The following is a 20,613-nucleotide window of genomic DNA, read 5'->3' as shown; positions in this document are numbered from 1 at the left end:
TGTATGGGAGAAAGTGCAGATCACCGATTCATTGGAATGAGGCAGGTGAGAGGAGGTATTTGGGTCCTGAGATGGTTCAGAGGACCAATGAGGCACTTGAGAAAATTAGAGCTCGTATGCTCGCCTCCCAGAGTCGCCAGAAGAGTTATTCAGATCAGAGACGCAGGAGTGTGGAATTTCAGGTTGGTGATCATGTATTCCTCAGGGTTTCACCCCTGAGAGGAGTAAAACGATTCGACGTTCGGGGCAAGCTGAGTCCCAGGTTTGTTGGCCCCTTTGAGGTTCTGGCACGAGTTGGGGAGGTGGCTTACAGGTTAGCAATGCCTCCAGCTCTATCAGGGGTTCATGACGTGTTTCATGTATCCATGCTCCGGAAGTATGTATCAGATGCTACTCATGTGTTGAGCTATGAGAACTTGGAGTTGGATCGGGATTTATCGTACGAAGAAAAGCCTGTTCAGATCCTTGATAGAAATGACAAAGTCTTGAGGAACAAGACCATCGCCTTGGTTAAGATATTGTGGACGAATAGCAAGGTTGAAGAGGCGACATGGGAACTGGAGTCGGATATGCGAGAGCGGTATCCCAAGTTGTTCAGGTAAATTTCGAGGACGAAATTTTCATGAGGAGGGGATAGTTGTAACGACCCAAATTCACTATTAGGGCTTAAGGGCCTTGAGTAGTGTGCCTGGAGGGCATAACGGGATTTTTGTGTGACTTTAATGAGTTTAATGCATAATTATTATTTAATGCACGTTATATGACTAATTGATTATTTGAGATGCATGACTATGTGAATTAGTATGCATGTAGACCTGATTGTTTTAGAAAGAGCATATTTGTAATTTGACCATTTTGGGCATGACTGTGTTGATATCTATGATCTATGACTCGAGACGATCCTAGAATGAGCGGGTTAGCGGAAAAGTCAAAGCGGGAATCTATACCCGGCTTGGGTTAAGCCTAGGGAGTTTAAATGAGAATTTGGAAAATATACTGAGGTTAATCTTGATGATGAGGAATGTACAAATGGTGATTAATCAGGTATTGGGTAGCGAGCGGGAATTATTAGGAACACTTGAGGAATTAGTGGGAATTTGGGTAATATGACTAAAATGTCCCTTTATGGGCATAAAGGTTTAGAATTATTAAGGGAGGGCATTTTGGTCTTTAGGCTTGTAAGAGATGAGTTAAGGGGGGACTTTATACTTAGTGGATTTTGTAGAAAAAGAGTTATAGGCTCAAAAGAAAGAAAGAAGGAAGAGAACAGAAAAGAGGGAAAACATAAGGGTTTGGCTTTAAAGAACGGTTTGTGACTCTCCCAACCATTTTCCTTCATTTTTCTTGGAGTTAAGCTCAGTGGAGAGCTAGGGTAGGCTGAGCATCAAGGATCCTAAGCTAGACTTGAGGATTGGCAAGGGATTAGCAAGATCACATCAGAAATTTGAGGTAAGTTCTTGGGGATTTCAGTTTTAGGGCTTGACTGGTTTGAACTGTGTATTTGAGCTAAATGGATGGGATTTTTGGGGAAATCAGGTCAAGGTTGTTAAGGTGCAAGCTAAGGAGGTCTAGGGTTCAACTCAAGGTCGAATTTCCATCCACGGTATGTTTTCTTAGACCTTATCTTTGTTGTTTGAGTGAATTTCTGGTTTTTGGGTTCATTATGATAGATTTTGAGTTTTAGGTTGCTTGAGCTTGGGGTTGAGTTCTTGGGATGCTTGGGATGAGTGTGAGGTGTTGCTAAGTGTGCTTTTGGGTTTGGGAAAGATTTGGACAAGTTTGGGGTTGAAATGGTAGAAGAAAATCGCAAGAAGCGATTTTTGGGTTTGGCTGGTCTGCAACTAGCGCTACAGCGCTAGTCAGGGGGCACTGTAGCGCTAGCCCCTATTTCTGGTGGGTGGTTCTGCTTGTATCGCTACAGCGCCCTCTTTAGAGCGCTGTAGCGCTGCACTGTTCACAGAGGGGATTTTTGGGCTTTTGTGAAGGGATTTTGACCTAGGGTTCGGGGCTCGATTCCGCCACTTTGTTTTGGGGATCTAGGACTTCCCGGGGGCTCGGGATTAGTGCCGAGGCTAGGTTTTGGACTTGAGATTTGGTGATGACTTTGACTTATGGATTTTTCTTAGGTAAGCGCTAGGGCTCGAGTAGGATCGTGCTCAAGGAGTCAGGTTGATCTAGGCCATCGAATTTAACGGTAAGAAAACCGTAACACCCGGGATTAGGGCATGGGCCCACAGTGTTATTGCAGGGCATGGCCCTAGATTGTTTTACTTGCAAATGTATGACCTTGAATGAATTATTATATGTTTGAATGATTATTTCGAAATGTATTACGCGTGCAATTATAATGAAATGAATGGCTAAGGCCGAGAGCGGTAAAGGTCGGGTACGGCCTTGGGGCCGGAAGTAACACTCAGCACATGGGGTGCTTATAGCCAGGGTGGGCTCCAAGGGATACATGAGTTATCCTGACGGTGAGGACCGAGACCCCAGGCTTTGGTAAGGCCTCTGGGGCGGCATGGCCGTGCTTGTTTAGTCTGATGGTTTTCCTATTTATCAGTGGATTATGTCAGCTATATACTATGCATATGTTATGTACTATTTGGGTTTTTTTGCTGGGCTTCGGCTCACGGGTGCTCTGTGTGGCAGGTAAAAGCAAGGAGTCCGTCAACTGGCCATGAGTATGGAGAGCGTGGGGGCGGCGCGTACATGTTTGGCCTACCCGACTGCTTTGGTTGGGGGCATTTTGTATATGGCTGTATTAACTCATTCTTTTGATAGTTAACCTGGTGTAAATCTATTTTTGAGTTGTAAATATTTTGTAAACCTTATTTTTGGGATCCCAGATGTTGATACTTAATGTTTTCAATGAAACTAAGCATTTTCAAAGAGTACAGCCTTAAATTCTGGTTTATTCACACTTTTGGTTTTAGAAACCACGTAGAGTCAGTCAAAAGCACGATTTCTGTTTTAAACTCACTAAGTAACGGCTCTAAGGTAGTAGGGTGTTACAGGAAGCTCTTAAGAAGAAGTACAAATCTGAAGAAGAAGAAGGCACTAAGATATTTCGCATAACTCAATACATGGAATTTAAATTATTTGATGCTAAACCGTTACTCCAATGTACATGAACATCAAGTTATTGTGAATAAGTATCTACACTTAAGATAACATTGCCATAACCATTTATTGTGGGAGGGATTATAAATAAATTACCTCCATCTTTGAGAAGTTGTAGAAAGAAGGTCCTCCATAAGAATGAAGAGATATTTTGGAAAACGACTCGAAGCACCCAAAGATTGAAGAGGAGCCTCCTTCTAGAGACAAGTGTGAAGAAGAGTCCTGTAACGCCTTGGATAACCATGACCGTTACACTGCGTGTTTATAAAGGTGCAAGACTTGCTAATCAAGTTGTTTAGTTGAAAATGTGACACTAAACCATTATTGAACTAGTGTTGAAATATTTTGGTCATAAAAGATAAATTTCCATTTAAATAAGCATTTGATACACGGGATCCCAAAAACAGGGTTAATAACTGTTTACAAAATTTTCAGAGGTTATAAACAACTACAAGCCATTCTAATGGAAAAATAGGCATTTTAGGGTCTCCTGTCCCTGTATCATCCCACGGCCGTGGCGACCGGCTATGTACATTCTGCACCAAGAGCTCTCCAATTTAGGGTTGGTCCAGTTTACCCTTGCCTTTACCTGCACCACGTAGCACCCGTGAGCCAAGGCCCAGCAAGAAAACCATATCACAGAGCATAATCAATAATCAGTAATCAAATAATTCACAAATCATCAATCAGATACTCAGTAGACCACACTGTTCACATAATCAGTGATATCAATCAACAAGCCAATAATCAATCATCCATGTAATAAACATGCCATAATCATCAAATTAGCAATAGTAAACATATCATGCCATACCCAGGGTCAACGCCCTTAGGCCGCACCCTCTGTTTATCCCACTGACTCTGGCTCACTTAGGTCGAGCTAAGTGATTATATAATTAACCTCAGCTATCAATGGTCGAGCCGTGTACTGTGCACCAATAATAATTTTCAACACTCTTAGGTTGTTTATTTCATGTTCACATGGTATAATACCATCATACAACATTGCATACAAGTATAGGGAACTCTTAGTCCCAACTTAACCACATAACCGGGTGCAGTTTTCTTACCTTTGATTCCGAGCGGAGAAGGTGAGCTGGTTCTGAGCACGATCCCTGGCCTCAAGCCTTGGCAACAAACCTACTCACAAGAGTTATCGACATCTATCAACTTCCAAATCAGAAATAAAATACTTAGGGAACAACACTAACCTCCAGGACCTCAATTTCTACTAAACCGGGCAGTAGAAATTGTCCCAAACCCCTAGGTTTGAACCCCCGAGCCCTAACAACATAAGAACTCCCTTAAACTTAACACTTCCAGGCGGGTTGCGACTTGGCTCAGCAAGTCGCGACTTACCCCAAGTCAGAGAGCAAGCTCTCACGCAAAAGGGGAGGCAGGTCGCGACTTGGCTAAGCAAGTCACAGCGCACCCCCAAGTCAGAGAGCTCCCAGGCCAGAAGGGCCACACGCGCCACGGCGCCCCTAGGCTGGATCGTGGCACGCCCTGCGAATCCAGAGAAAACCTAGGTTTCCTCCTCCTTTTCCCAGCCAAAAACATACAAACATACCCATAATTTTCCCGCATTTATTCCAACAATTCATCAACAATCAAGTTACGAATTAAGACCCATATTCTCCTATTTCTTTTATATAATACTCTCAATAACTAACACAGAAACCATAGCTCAATTTAGATATAGTAATCAAGCAAAACCCACTAAAATTCCTACCCAATACCCAGTCCTATACTACACCCTTGCTTACCTCCACCTTCATACTTAAACTCAGCAACAAAACACATAAATTAGAGAAAGACTCTTACCTCAATTTTCCAGCTTAATTCCTTCAAGTCCCAGCTGAATTCTTTCTCAAATTCCTCCAAGTTCCCCAGCCCAAGCTTAGCTCTGACTTCAATGAAAGAGAGTGTGAGTGAGAGAGGAAACGTGAGGGGAAAGGAGAGAGAGAGAGAGCTGAATCTTTTTCCTAGAGTATTCTCAACCCTTCTGCCTTAACCTAACATAAAAGCTGAATATATCTGTAACTTTAGGAAATGACCATTATGCCCTCTCAAATTAAATAACCCTTTAACTTATTTTAGGGGTATAATGGTCATTTATTCCCAATCCCCCACTAATTCCTCAAGTGTTCCGAATATTTACCACTTAAATCCCACCATTGAAATAATCATTAATTATTTACCCAATGTCTAATAATCTCCAATATACCACCTAAATTCCTGAAATTACCCCCAGGCTCCCCCAAGCCGGGTATAAATCCCCACCGTGACTATTTCGCCAAACCGCTCACTAGGACCGTCTCGAGCCATATGCTGCAAACATATCCACATAATAATGTGGTCTCAACAATTTATCGTAAATAATCACATTTATGCCCCTCAACTGGCCAAAATTACAAATATGCCCCTATAAGCTAAACAGGGCCTACTTGCATACTAATACTCATAATCATGCATCTCACATATCCATATAATCATATAAGCATGCTTATCACATAATCATGCATTAAATCATTTAAATCACACATAAACTAATTATTCACTCCTGACATACTAATCAAGGCCATTAAACCTTATTAGTAATTTCGGGTCGTTACAACTATCCCCTCCTACTGAGAATTTCGTCCTCGAAATTTACCTGAATAACTCGGGATACTGATCCCACATCACTGACTCAAGCTCCCAGGTCGCCTTCTCGACCCTACTATTCCTCCATAACACCTTAATAAGAGGAATTGTCTTGTTCCGTAGAACCTTATCCTTCCGATCTAAGATTTGAACCGGTCGCTCCTCATAGGACAAATCTGTCAGCAATTCCAAGTCTTCAAACTTCAACACATGTTTCGTATCCAAGACGTACTTCCGAAGCATAGAAACATGGAATACGTCATGAACTTCTGACAATGATGGTGGCAAAGCTAACCTGTAAGCCACCTGTTCGATCCTCTCCAAGATCTCAAGAGGTCCAATAAATCGAGGGCTCAACGTGCCCTTCTTCCCAAATCTCCTTACCCCTCGTAATGGTGAAACTCGTAGAAACACATGGTCCCCAACTTGGAACTCCACGTCCCTACGCTTAGGATCAGTGTAGCTTTTCTGTCTACTTTGTGAAGCAAGCATTCTAGCTCGAATCTTCTCAATAGCTTCATTGGTCTTTTGAACTATGTCCAGCCCCAAATTCTCAGCCATCTCATCCCAGTGAATGGGCGATCTACATTTCCTTCCATATAACATCTCATATGGAGCCACTCCAATTGTCGATTGATAACTGTTGTTGTATGAGAACTCAATCAACAGAAGATACTTACTCCAAGATCCTTCAAAGTCGATCATGCATACTCTAAGCATATCCTCGAACATCTGAATCGTCCTCTCAAATTGTCCATCAGTCTATGTTGAACTTCAACTAAGTCCTCATAGCCTTCTACAAACTACCCAAAAACTTTGAGGTAAAGATAGGATCCCGGTCTGACACTATAGACTTAGGAACCCCATGGAGATGTACGATCTCCCTCACCCACACCGAGTCATGAAGCCCCACTGTCTTGGGTAAACCTCCCACAAAGTCCATCGGAATATCCTCCCATGTCCATTCGCGAATACCCAAGGGCTGAAGCAACTCTACTGGTTGCTGATGCTCAGCTTTCACCTAGTGACAGGTTAAACACCTAGCCACATACTCCACCACATCCTTCTTCATCCCAGGCCACCAATAAAACATTCGCAGATCCTGATACATCTTTGTAGTACCCGAATGAAGTGAGTACGGCGTAGTATGCGATTCATCTAATATCTCTTCTCTGATCCCCACATCAGTCAGAACACAAATCCGATCGTGATATCATAGCAAACCAACCTCAGAAATAAAATAGTCTTTAGCTACTCCCGCTAAGACATTCTCTATAATCTCTTGTAACTGGCATCTACAAATTGACCTTCTTTAATCCACTCTAGTAAGGTCGACTGCAAAGTAATGTTGGCCAACCGGCCCACCACTAGCTCTATCCTCGCTCTAGACATCTCATCAGCCAACTCCCTCAAAATCTGAGTGGAACTAAATAACTGTCCTGAGACCCTCCGACTCAATGCATCCTCTACTACGCTAGCTTTCCCTAGGTGGTAAAGAATGCCACAGTCATAGTCTTTTACCAACTCCAGCCAATGCCTCTGCCTTATGTTCAGGTCCTTCTGTGTGAAGAAGTACTTCAAACTCTTATGATCGGTATATATCTCGCTCTTCTCCCCATAGAGATAATGCCGCCAAAACTTCAGTGCGAATACCACCACTACTAATTCTAAGACATGGGTAGGATACCACTGCTCATACTCCTTCAGCTGCCATGATGCATAAGCTATAACCTTCCCATTCTGCATCAACCTACAGCCCAAACCCAACCTCGACGTGTCACAATATACCACAAACTTTCCCTCCTCCGAAGGAAGACTCAACACAGGTGCAGTAATAAGTCGTCGCTTCAATTCTTGAAAACTGTTCTCACACTTGTCTGACCAGACGAACTTCAAATTCCTCCGTGTCAATTCTGTCATCGGTCCAGCAATCTCCGAGAACCCTTCCACAAACCATCTGTAGTAACCTGCTAACCCGAGGAAACTTCAAACCTCTGAGGAATTCCTTGGCCGCGGCCAATCTCTCACTGCCTCCACCTTAGATGGTTCCACCTTAATCCCATCTTCACCAACTATGTGTCCAAGGAATGTTACTTCTGGTAAACAAAACTCACACTTCTTAAACTTGGCATACAATCGATGTTCTCTTAACCTTTGCAAGACATGTCGAAGATGTTGCTAGTGCTCTGCCTATGAACTGGAGTACACTAAGATGTCGTCGATGAAGACAATCACGAACTGATCCAAGAAGTCCTTAAACACCCTGTTCATTAAGTCCATGAAGGTTGCTGGGGGATTGATCAAACAAAACAACATGACCAGAAACTCATAGTGCCCATACCTCATTTGAAATGCCATCTTTGGTATATCCTCGTCCTTGATCCTCAGCTGATGATAACTAGATTGAAGATCAATCTTCGAGAATACCGTCTTTCCCTGCAGCTAATCAAACAAGTCGTCAATCCTTAGTAGAGGATACTTATTCTTAATGGTCAACTTGTTCAATTCTCTGTAGTCTATACACATCCTCAGAGTCTTGTCCTTCTTCATCACAAACAAAACCGGAGCACCCCATGGCAAGTAGCTAGGCCTGATAAACCCTAAATCCAGAAGTTTCTGCAGCTGTATCTTCAATTCTTTCAGTTCTGTCGGTGCCCTCGACACTGGCTCTATCCCTGGTGCAAACTCAACGACGAACTGAATCTCCCTGTGTGGCGGAAATCCTGGTAACTCCTCTGGGAATACATCCAAGAATTCACGAACCAATCTAGTCTCTCACAACCCTGTTGGCATAACCCTGGTAGTATGCACCACACTAGCCTGAAAGCTTATACATCCTCCGTGTAATAGGTCTCTGGCTCTCAGTGCTGATATCATGCGTATGCGGGGTCCACATACAGTACCCACGAAAACAAAGGGATCTTCTCCCTCCGGCTCAAAGGTCACCATCTTCTTCCTACAATCAATGGTAGCTCCGTATCTTACCAACCAATCTATCCCCAAAATCATATCAAACTCGTCCATGCCTAACTCGATCAAGTCTACTGATAACTCTCTACCATCAACCATCACTGGCAGTGCTTTAATCCACCTCCTAGAAACTACCAATTCCCCTGTAGGCAATATTTCCAAACCCCGTAGTACAGTACTCACTAGGTCTACACAATCTATCAATCATCTTACTAGAAACAAATGAATGTGTAGCAATAGAGTAAATTAATACAATAAAAGGAGAGCCAGTACTCACTAGGTCTACACAATCTATTTCCAAACCCCATAGTACAGTACTCACTAGGTCTACACAATCTAATAATCACCTTACTAGAAACAAATGAATGTGTAGCAATAGAGTAAATAAATACAGTAAAAGGATAGCCAGCACTAGAAAGCTGACCTGTCACCACCGAGGGACTAGCCTTGGCCTCTACCTGAGTCAAGGTGAACACTCGAGATGGAGTCAAGCTGTCCACCTTCCCTGATTCCCCTTTCTTCACTTTTGGGCAATCCTTCTTGAGGTTTCCCACCACCCCACACATATAACAGGCCTTAGCCCAACATTTGCCTGGATGGCATCATCTACACCTCGTGCACTCTGGATAGCTCCTCCATGTATCACCACCTCCCTGATGGCCTTCCTGAATACCCCGACCTCTCCTATCACGACCAGCAGCGGTCGAAGTGTCAGGGGTCTTCCTCTTCAAATCACTGGGGCGTCCACCCCTACCAGACCCAGAATATGGAGGCATCGCTCTGCGACCCTCCCATCTTGCAGCATTCTCCCTCCAGATCTTGTTCTCCGTTTCCTCAGCGCTAAGATCCTTCTCATCAGCCTAGGCATAAGTTTTCCCCCCATGTACTGTTGTAATCCTCACATTCGGGCTATCATAGCATCAAGCCCTCTGATAAATGTGTCCTGCCTAGTAGCATCTGTAGGCACAAGATCTTGTGCAAACTTTGCAAGTCTATCGAACTTCAGGGCATACTCTGTAACTGTCATGTTGCCCTGAACCAACTCCACAAATTCATTAACCTTCGCTGCCCTGATGGCAACGTTGTAATACTTCTAAATGAACAAGTCCTTTAATCCATCCCAGCCCAATGTAGTAACATCTCTGGTCTCTGATGCCACTTCCCACCAAATGCGAGCATCCTCTCTCAGCATATAGGAGGGACTGGCCACCCTGTCCTAACCCTCTACCCTTATGAAGTCTAGGATAGTGGTATTCATACTTATCCACTATTCGGCCTTTAGTGGATCTGGTCCTCCCTCAAAAGTTGGAGGATGCTGTCTCCTGAACTGCTCATACAACGGTTTCCACCTATTCCCAACCTCCCCTGGCTGTATAACTGGTGCCACTGCAGGTGGCACAATGGATGCAGCACTCCCTGACGGAGCCTGCTGTCTCAGAAGTCGGATTTGCTCATCTTGCCTCTAAAGCCGGGCTTGTATGTGCCATAATCTGCTGCCAGTTCTCAGGGACTGGCGGAGGAATCTGGCCCTGGTCATCATCTTTTGCCTCAGACCCAGTGTCTTGGATGCATAGCTATCCAAGTTAATATGTAATCAATGACTCGGCAGTAAGACTATGATGACATGGTAACAATCTTTCCATGAATCACCATTGAAAAACAACCAAACATAAGCAATCAAGACATAACAGTTCATCCAAATATTCACCCACATGCAACAGTAATGCTAATAAGCATGCCTCAGTATCATCACATAGCAGTCAAGGGCCAAGCCCTATCAGTATCTCATGCTCCTTATTAATCAAATAGATAACAACAATCATAATTCTTTCCAATTACTTAAACATATAAACATGTATACACAATTACCAAACCCTGAGTCAAGCTTGTCTTTAACGGTGAATGTACATGTCCAGCCAGTCTTTAGGAACACTTGAACCTAGACCGCTCTGACACCAAGTTGTAACACCTTGGATAACCAAGACTGTTAAACTGTGTGTTTATAAAGGTGCAAGCCTTGTTAATCAAGTTGTTTAGTTTAAAACGATACGGTAAACCATTATAGAACTAGGGTTAAAATATTGTGGTCATAAAAGATAAATTTCCATTTAAATAAGCATTAGATACACATGATCCCAAAAACAGGGTTAATAACAGTTTACAAAATTTTCAGAGGTTATAAACAACCACAAGCCATTCTAATGGCATTTTAGGGTCTCCTGTCCCTGTATCATCCCTCGATCGTGGCAGCGGCTATGTACATTCTGCCCCCAGATCTCTACAATTCAGGGTTGGTCCAGCTTACCCTTGCCTTTACCTACACCACGTAGCTCCCATGAGCCAAGGCCCAAAAATAAAACCATATCACATAGCATAATCAATAATCTGTAATCAAATAATTCACAAATCATCAATCAGATACGCAGTAGACCACATTGTTCACATAATCAGTGATATCAATCAATAAGCCAATAATCAATCATCCATGTAATAAACATGAAATAATCATCAAATTAACAATAGAAACATATCATACCATACCCAGGGTCGACGGCCTTAGGCCGCACCCTCTGTTTATCCCACTGACTCTGGCTCACTTAGGCCGAGCTCAGTGATTATTTAATTAACCTCCGCTACCAGTGGCCGAGCCACTTCCTGTGCGCCAATAATAATTTTCGGCACCCTTAGGCCATTTATTTCATGTTCACATGGCATAATACCATCATACAACATTGCATACAAGTATAGGGAACTGTAATGCCCCAGATTTTCTAATAAGGTTTAAGACCTTGATTAGGAGGCCGGGAGGGCCATAATTTATTTATTATGTTATTAAATGATAATATGCATGTGTTAGGTGTATTAAATATGCATGGGAACCCATTTTTGAGTAATTGTGTGATTTTCATATTTTGGCCATTTCGGGCATATTTGGCATATATGTGATATGTGTGTGGTGCTTTATTATTATTTGATTATGCCAGGGTTACTCAGCACAAGACGATCCTAGGAGGTAAGCTAGTGAGAATGTCATAATGGGATTTATGCTTGACTAGGAATAAGTCAGGGGTATTTAGAGCATTACTGTGTTATTGGGTAATGAAAAATTATATTTGATGATAAATTGGGAGTTAGTAAGATCAGGGGGAAATTAAGGAGGTTTTGACTATTTTGTCCCTGGGGGTGTTTTCGAGACCCCAAGCGTTAGGATTTGGTTGAGGCTACTTAAGCTTGAAGTAACCTTTTAAGAAATAAAAAGAACGTTCAAAACATTCTCTCTCCCTTTAAGTTCCACTTTCGTCTCTCGATCGCATTTTCGAGGGAAACTTGAGTTCTAGGACTCGAATTCAAGCGATGATCGAAGCATAGCGATCCTAGGGAAGATTATAAGCTTATTAGCCGGAGGATTTAGTTGGAAACAACTCAATCGGAGGTAAACCAAGTTTGAAATTCTAAGCTTTTAAGCTTGAATTGGACATTGTGTTGTGATGAGTTTTTGATTGAATTGAAGCTTGGGTTTATGGGTTTTGGATCATGGGGATTTTGAGAACTTTGATTTTTGAGTTTGAATATGTTTGGATAGGTTTTTGGAAGGTTCTAAAATGGAGAAATCAGGGAGAAATGGCTAGCTCGAGGTTGGGCCGTAACCTTGTTCTTGGGCACCGCCGCCCAGGGTCAATGAAGCAGGTGGAAGATTTTGTGAGCTCTGGGGGTCGCGGCACTGGGTATGGTGCGCCACGGCGCTTGCCCCTGGTGTTCTTTTTTTGGCTAGGGGCCACGACTTAAAGTTTTGGGGCCGCGACGCTTGAGGGTACTTATGGCCGAAATGATGTTTTAAGCTTGGGAACTCAAACCTTAGGCTTCAAGATCATTCCTACTACCCGATTTAGTGGGGTTTGATGTCTCGGAGCCTAGGTTTTGGTTCCGATATTGGTTTTAGAACTGGAACTCATTGGATCACTGTTTATGGTTATGACTAGGTTATCACTAGAGGCTAGGAGTAAGGATCGTGCTTGTGGCTCATTTATTGGTAACCTGTGCTTGGACCAAAGGTAAGAAAACTACACCCTGTGTATATGACATGCATGGTTATTCTTGATGCATGTTGGATGTTTAAATGAGATGCATGTGATGCACGAGAAAAATGTGATTAGGTCATGCTATGAATATTAAATATGAGATTGTTCAGAGCTTAAGCCTCTGTGTTTATGCATGGTCCTAATAATGTTTAGCAAATCTTGCTTATTCTATGGCACTGACTATTCAGAATTGGCACTGGTCGCGTATTACTGACCTAAGAGTCAGGAACGGCATAAATGTCATGAACACAGAGCCGATAAAAGATTAGATCTAATTGATATCAGCGTTGAATGACTTTAGGAGCATTAATTCTGGACCGACCCGAAGGTCGATGAAAATTATAAGCGCTTGTCTAGTCTATGACTAGTTACTTAGAGTCAGGGCGAAAGGCCTAGGTGACTGTTTTGTCACATGGCTAGGGAGCGGAATCCCAAGGTTGTGACTCGGTAGGTTATGATGGTGGCAATTTCATCAAATACCTCCCCCGTTTAAGCTAGTGAAAGGATCACTTATCTAAAAAGCCCCGGTGACTCTATCGTCACATGGCTAATGGGAACGAAACCCACCTTAGTGACTATTTCAACTGTCACTCTTTTATTTTGGACTGAAAGTCCTAGATGATTATTATGATCATCGGTTGATGTTTTATATTCATCATTACATGAACGTATTTTCCTTCTTGAATAGGGCTATATTTGCTAGACATGCGCCTTATGATTTAATGACATGTTATTACTGTTCATGAGCATATTGAGTTTTCGTGCTGGGCTTCGGCTCACGGGTGCTATGTGGTGTAGGTAAAGGCAAAAGGAAGCTAGACCATCCTTGTAAATGTTCTGGTGAAACGTTATATCTTAACCAAAAAATTTAATCCCTAACCCGCTAATCATACTTAGGTACACGTTTATGGCCAAATGACTTGATTAGCGAGTTTAGCACTGTTTATAATGTGCACCGTAACGGTCCCTGGAGTTTAGGGTGTTACAATTTGGTATTAGAGCGAGCCAAGGTTTATGGTTCCTGAAGACAAGCTGGGCATGTACACTCGTCACTAACGATAGCTTCACTCAGGGAATGGTAACTATTTCTGTAGCTATGTGCTTAACTTCTTAAATAGAATGTAAATGCTTTACCTGCACATTGTATTAGGGAGCATGAGATTCCAATAGAGCTAGGCTCTTGACTATATGATTATATGCTCCATGAATATATTTATGAATGAGATCATATGATTACCTACTCCATGAATATATAATTCTGATATTTGCATGCAGGAGTTGGAGGCATGGTTTGAATGTTGGAAGAGCAGGGATTAGGATTGATGTAGGAATGCCATGGACATATTTTTTTTTAGCACTACAGTGATTTGTGAATATGGTGTGGTAAGATTGTTCCTGTGGGGAAAAACTGTTGATATGCTCATCGTGATTAATGGGTCAAGTTATTGACTATAGATTCAGTCAGCAGGTTTATATCCAAGGCAGATAATGAGGCCTGGTGGTGGTTATATTGAGGCTGGGAGCTTCAACCAGGGTTTGAGTTCTTCATCTGCTACTATGAATTTTCAGCAGATGTTCACAGATTTGTAATCAAGATTGCAGAGACATGAGGAAGAGATCAGGTGTCTGAAGCAACAGCGGAACCTGTCGGGAAACACTTCTTCCTTAGTTATGCCAGGAGTGGCATCAGCTTTGGCTCAGCCTAGGGTTGAGAGCAGGTGGAAATTTCTCTGTGGAAGATTCCAGGAGTATTACCCTTCAGTCTTCGAGAAAGGCCTAGATCCATTCAGAGCTAAGCAATGGATGGGCATGATCAGTTCCATTTTGGACAATATGGGGCTGGTAGGTCACGATAGGGTGGCTCGTGCGACATTTGTATTGCTAGATGATGCCCGGACGTGATGGGAAGTAGAATCCCAGACACGAGACACAACTGTGATGGATTGGAAAGAATTTACGTAGCTGTTCAATGAGAAGTATTATTGTGATGTAGCCAAGACTGCTAAGGTGAATGAGTTTCTGAATTTCATTAAGGGAAATGCAACAGTAACCAAGTATGTTAATAGATATGATGGGTTTTCCAAGTTCGCTTTTGACATGGTACCCACAGATGTAGCTTGGAAGGAGATTTTTTTTCAGGGATTGAATCCTGGAATAGCTCGGGGCATTAGAGTTGCCCCAGTGCATGAAATCTCTACCTATGCTCAGGTGGTAGAGAAGGCTCTTGCTGTTGAGAGCATAAGAAATAAGAAGAAGAGTGCCAGAGCGAACAGAGCTCGGATAGTGGTACCTCCACTTATCAAAGCAAGCAAGAATGAAAGCTGGAAGAAAATTTATCCAATATGCACTCGGTGCAAGAAGTGTCATCTGGGAGAATGTCGAGCAAAGGCATGTTTCGTATGTGACATGGTTGGGCATATTGTGAAGAAGTGCCCAAGGCTAAGAGAGGATGAGAAAAAGAGGATAGACATCTTGACTCTAGCTCGAGTGTTTAATCCGAGACAGTCAGAATTTGAGACTGAGACTAGTTCCTCAGGGGTGGCAGGTCAGCTTTTTAATTTTGATTTTTTTGTATTGTGTTGACTAGCTTAGTGCCACGTTGTTCTTTGCTTGTTGCATACGGAGAGGCATAAAGGTGATATGCAGATCACATGGTTATGTTGTGATGGGAATGCGATATTGTCCTGGTAAGTTAAGAGATGAGTTGGATTATGATAAAAAGGACTCATCAGGGATATGATAAAGCTGATTATCACTGGCTTTGGTATGATCTGGGATATGGATTGGTTAAGTAAGTATGGGGCAATGCTAAATGGCAAGAAAAGAATAGTAGCTCTTGGGCTTGAGAGTGGGAAGCCTTGTGGCAGTTGGCACTGTGCATAGATTTGGTATGCTGATGACATCTGTATTGAGAGCTAGAGTTTTATTGCAGGGGGATGCATAGAACTCTTAGCTAGTTTGGTGGATACCACTTAGATTGTGCCAGCAGGTGAAGAGATATGATGGTAAAGGGATTGGTGGCAGGAATGGAAACAGGTTTTAGGACACTGTTTTGAAGGGCTCAGCGGAGTTGTAAGAATTAAAAGTTCAGCTAGCGAGTAAGATGGTATTCTCTAAGGTGGATCTTGGATCTGGTTAGTACCAGTTAAAGACCAGGGAGGAGGTTGATCAGAAGATTATTATATTAGATAGGAGCACTGGGAGTGCTGAGTATGTTTTGAGAATTTATTTAATGCCAAGTGTTTATGAATCAAATGAACAAAGCATGCAAAGGTTTATTTGAATGAGATTTGTGATCGTCTTGGATGATGGTATTGTGGTGTATTCTCTGCGGAGATTTGCCAAGGTCAAGGAATGCCTTATGGGCAGGAGTTTCCTTGGGTGGTAAGGATATTACAGGTGCCTTGGGAAAGAGTTCTGATTCTTCTTGCAGATCAAAATCAGTTAGTAGGTGGTTATGACATCTCAGCAGCATGGAGAAGTGATTGCTTATGCAACATGTTAGTTAAAGGATCTGACCAGGACTGAAGTAGAGTTTCTGGTGGGCCAGGTGGCAAGTTTTATGCTTGAGATTACTATCTCAGAGAAGATCAAAAGGAAAACAATTAAGTGAACCACATATAGGAAAGATTGAGTGGAAAGTCTTAGCTGGATTAGCTAAGGGTTTTGCAGTGTCAGGTATGGGTTTATTGTGGTATAAGGATTGGACTTGGAATCCGATAAACACTGGAATTGATTGGGAGATTCTGAATGAATCTCATGCTTCTCTTTTATTCTCTTCATTCAAGCATCATGTAAATGTAACAGGATATGAAAGCTTTATAATGGTGGCTTGAGATGGAGAGGGATGTAATGGAATGCGTGGTAAAGTTCTTAACCTGTTAGCAGGTCAAGACAGAGTATCAGAAGTGAGCAGGGCCATTACAGCCTTTGAGTATTTCGTAGTGGAAATAAGGAAACATCGCGATGGGTTTTGCGGTGGGATTGCCCAGGTTAGTAGGACAGTGTGAATTGGTTTGGGTCATTGTGGACCAGTGTTTTAAGTGAGTTCATTACTATCAGTAAGAGTAAGTAATGCAACCGATCAATTTTTAGATCTCCTTGTGAAAGAGGTGGTGCGCCTTCATGGAACTCAAGTTGTAACACCCTGGATAGCCAAGACTGTTACACTGTGTACTTGTAAAGGTGCAGGACTTGCTAATCAAGTCATTAATTCGAAAACGTGTCACTAGACATGTAAGATCTATGGTTAAAAAGGTTTTGGTCTCAAAAGACTCACTTCATATATTTAAACTGTAATAAACATGGGATCCCATACAAACAAAGTTAAAATTAGTTTACAGACTTCCAAAAGTACATAAGGAATCACTAGCCATACTAAGGCAAAACAGACGATCTTTAGGTTCCACGTCCATGCCTAGACCTCAACCGTGGCGGCTGAGCACCTGGCTATGTACATTCTGCTCGCTGAGCTCTCCAGTCAGGGCTGATCTAGTTTTCCCTTGCCTTTACCTACACCACGTAGCACCCGTGAGCCAAGGCCCAGCAAGAAAACATCATAAACAACTCAAACAATAACAACAGTCAGATAGTTCAGTAAGCATGTACACTCATCAAGTAATCCACAACCGGTATTCAGCATATACAGTCCAACTCAAGATACATTCTATCATATATAACATTCATATCACATAATATTCAGGGCCGAAGACTTAGGCCTCACCCTCTATTTAACCCACTGACTCTGGCCCGCTTAAACCAAGCTCAGGGCATAATAAGCTGTCCTCGGATACCAGTGTCCGAGCCGCGCCCTATGCGCTAGTGAAACCCTTGGCACCCTTAGGCCGTTGGTTCACTAAATGGCTTGCATGGCATAATACCATCTTTTCAAGCTTTTACAATAGGGAGCCCTTAGTCCCGTCACATATATTCAACCGGGTGTAGTTTTCTTACCTTTAGTCTGTACGATTATCGAATTACGAGCAACGCCCCTCAAGCACGATCCGTTCCCGAGCCTAAGCCTTTATTACCTAGCCACAACCAAAATATAGGGTTTCATAAATAATCAAATATAGGTTCCATTTATAAAACTAACTCCCGGGATATCAAATTCCACCAAGCACGGTGGTGAAACCTAACCCGAGCACACAAGACCACTCTCCCATGCTTAAAACCCTCAAAACCTCAAGTGTGCAACCAAGGGCTGCGGCCCCCAAAGCCCAGCCGCAGCCCTTCCCCAAAACAGAGCCTACTCCCTCACTGAACCACACACACGCTGCGGCCCTTGCCTTGGCGCCGCGGCGCGCCCCCTTGTCCGAACCTCCTTGTCTTCTTTGCATGCTAGGGCCGCAGCGCTCTACAACAGAGCCGCGGCCCTTCCCTTCGAACCCAGATTTTACACCATTTTAATACTCAAAACCTTACCTTAAACCATCCCAAAACTCCCTAACACTTAACCAATTAATTCCCAACTTCTTTAGCATGATCTAAACAACATAATTCCCAAGAAAACACAGCCTAACACACTCTAATCTCTTCCTTTAAATTTCTGAAACCCAAGTGCTATAAACACTCAAACCAGCCACTCAAACTTAGTTTAAAAACCTATAAACCAGGAGTAGAGACTCGCCTCTGCTGTAGTATCACTTTGGCAAGCTGTGACCAAGCTAAGCTCCCAAGTTTCCCCTCTTAATTCTGCCTTAGAACATCACAACTAAACTTGTTTCAGCACTTAACTAAAACCCAACTAAAACTCATAATTAAACCACAGAAAATAGAGTTAGATGCTTCCCTTAAACCTTGTTCTAGTGCTTGATAAATCCCTGAGCTAGACCTTCAATTCCTCACCTCAAATCTCAGAATTCCAGCTTGTTTCTCCCTTAAGTTTTCTGTGTTTTTCTCTCCTTAGTTTCCCTTGAACGTATAAGTGAGCTGGGACAAAATACTTAGTCGGTTTGTGTTTTTTCTAAAGGCTTCCTTAAGTCTAACTTATCTATTAAATTAATCCCGAGGCTCGGGGTGCCGGAACCGTGCCCGAGGCCAAAATGATAAAATCCCCCATTATTCCCGCCTAGACATTCTAACCTCAAATATATCTCCATATATTTATTTTCATGTCCCGGTAACCCAAATCACTATCCACCATCTAAAAAGTACCCTCGACTTGTCCAAAGTCAAATCTTAAACCCCATTGTGTCTTTTCCCGCTATCTGACCCTAGAATCGTCTTGAGTCATGCTCAACGAACCTGTCCACATAATAATGTGGTTCTCACGCATATATCACATATCATATTACCACATAATATAACCAATTATCATATAAACATTATTAGACATATAATTACTCATTAAATCACAATTATTCTAGCAATGCCCTCCTGGCATACTAATCAAGGCCCTTAAGCCTTATTAGCGAGTTTGGGTCGTTACACAAGGTCTATTTTATCAGATGAAGACTCTATTGTTACTTCCAGGTCATGGAATGGTTAAAGAAGGCGATGAATATATAGATGGAATTCAGTACAATTCATTGTCCTCAGATTGATGGTAAATCAGAGAGAGAGAGAGAGAGTTACCAGTATTGGAAAGGTACCTTATGTGATAAGGTATGATAGAGAAGGTTTATCACCTGTTCATTGGAATGAGATGGGTGAGATGTGATATCTTGATCCTCAGGTGGTTCAGAGGACTATTGAGTTTATTATAGGTTAGAGCTTGGATGCTCACTTCTCAGAGTAAATGGAAAAGTGTTACTGAATTGAAAAGTAGGAACATGGAATTCCAAGTAAAAGATTGTATCTTCCTTCAAGTATCACCATGAAAAGGGGTAAGGAGATAGAGGTAAGTTGAGCCCTAGAGTAGTATAACAGTTTGAATCCTGGATTATTTTGACAGTTTGAGTCCTGGATAGGACTGGTCAGATTGACTTTGGATCGACCTTATCTTTGGCACTATCGGGCTAAGGACATGGGTTAAGAGATACTCGTGAGTTGAGTTGTGAGAATCAACGGATTTGAGGCTAAGTTATCCTTTGAGGAATAGCCAGTTCATATATGAAACAGAAAGAATAAGATTCTAAGGAACAAAGTGTACCTTGAGTTAAGGTAATGTTACAGAAACAGTGAGGTCAAGGGAACGACCTGGGAAATTGGAATCAGTTGTGCGGAATTTATATTTCGGGCAGTTCAGATAAATTTTGAGGACGAAATTTCTGTAAGGAGGGGATAGTTGTAATGCCCCAAATTTCCTAATAAGGTTTAAGACCCTGATTAGGAGGCCGGGAGGGCCATAATTGATTTATTATGTTATTAAATGATAATATGCATGTTTAGGTGTATTAAATATGCATGTGAACCCATTTTTGAGTAATTGGGTGATTTTCATATTTTGGTCATTTCGGGCATATTTGGCATATATGTGATATGTGTGTGGTGATTTATTATTATTTGGGTATGCCAGGGTTACTCAGCACAAGACGATCCTAGGAGGTAAGCTAGTGGGAAAGTCACAACGGAATTTATACTTGACTCAGAATAAGTCAAGGGGTATTTTAGAGCATTATTGGGTTATTGGGTAATGGGAATTTATATTCGATGATAAATTGGGAGTTAGTAAGATCAGGGGGAAATTCTGGTGGTTTTGACTATTTTGTCCTCGTGAGTGTTTTCGGGACCCCAAGCGTTAGGATTTGGTTGAGGCTACTTAAGCTTGAAGTAACATTTTAAGAAATAAAAAGAACGTTCTCTCTCCCTTTAAGTTCCACTTTCGTCTCGCGACCGCATTTTCGAAGGAAACTTG

This window comes from Humulus lupulus, chromosome 8 (genome assembly GCF_963169125.1).
Source record: "Humulus lupulus chromosome 8, drHumLupu1.1, whole genome shotgun sequence".
NCBI classification, from domain to species: Eukaryota; Viridiplantae; Streptophyta; class Magnoliopsida; order Rosales; family Cannabaceae; genus Humulus; species Humulus lupulus.
Note: the sequence above shows the minus strand (reverse complement) of the source record.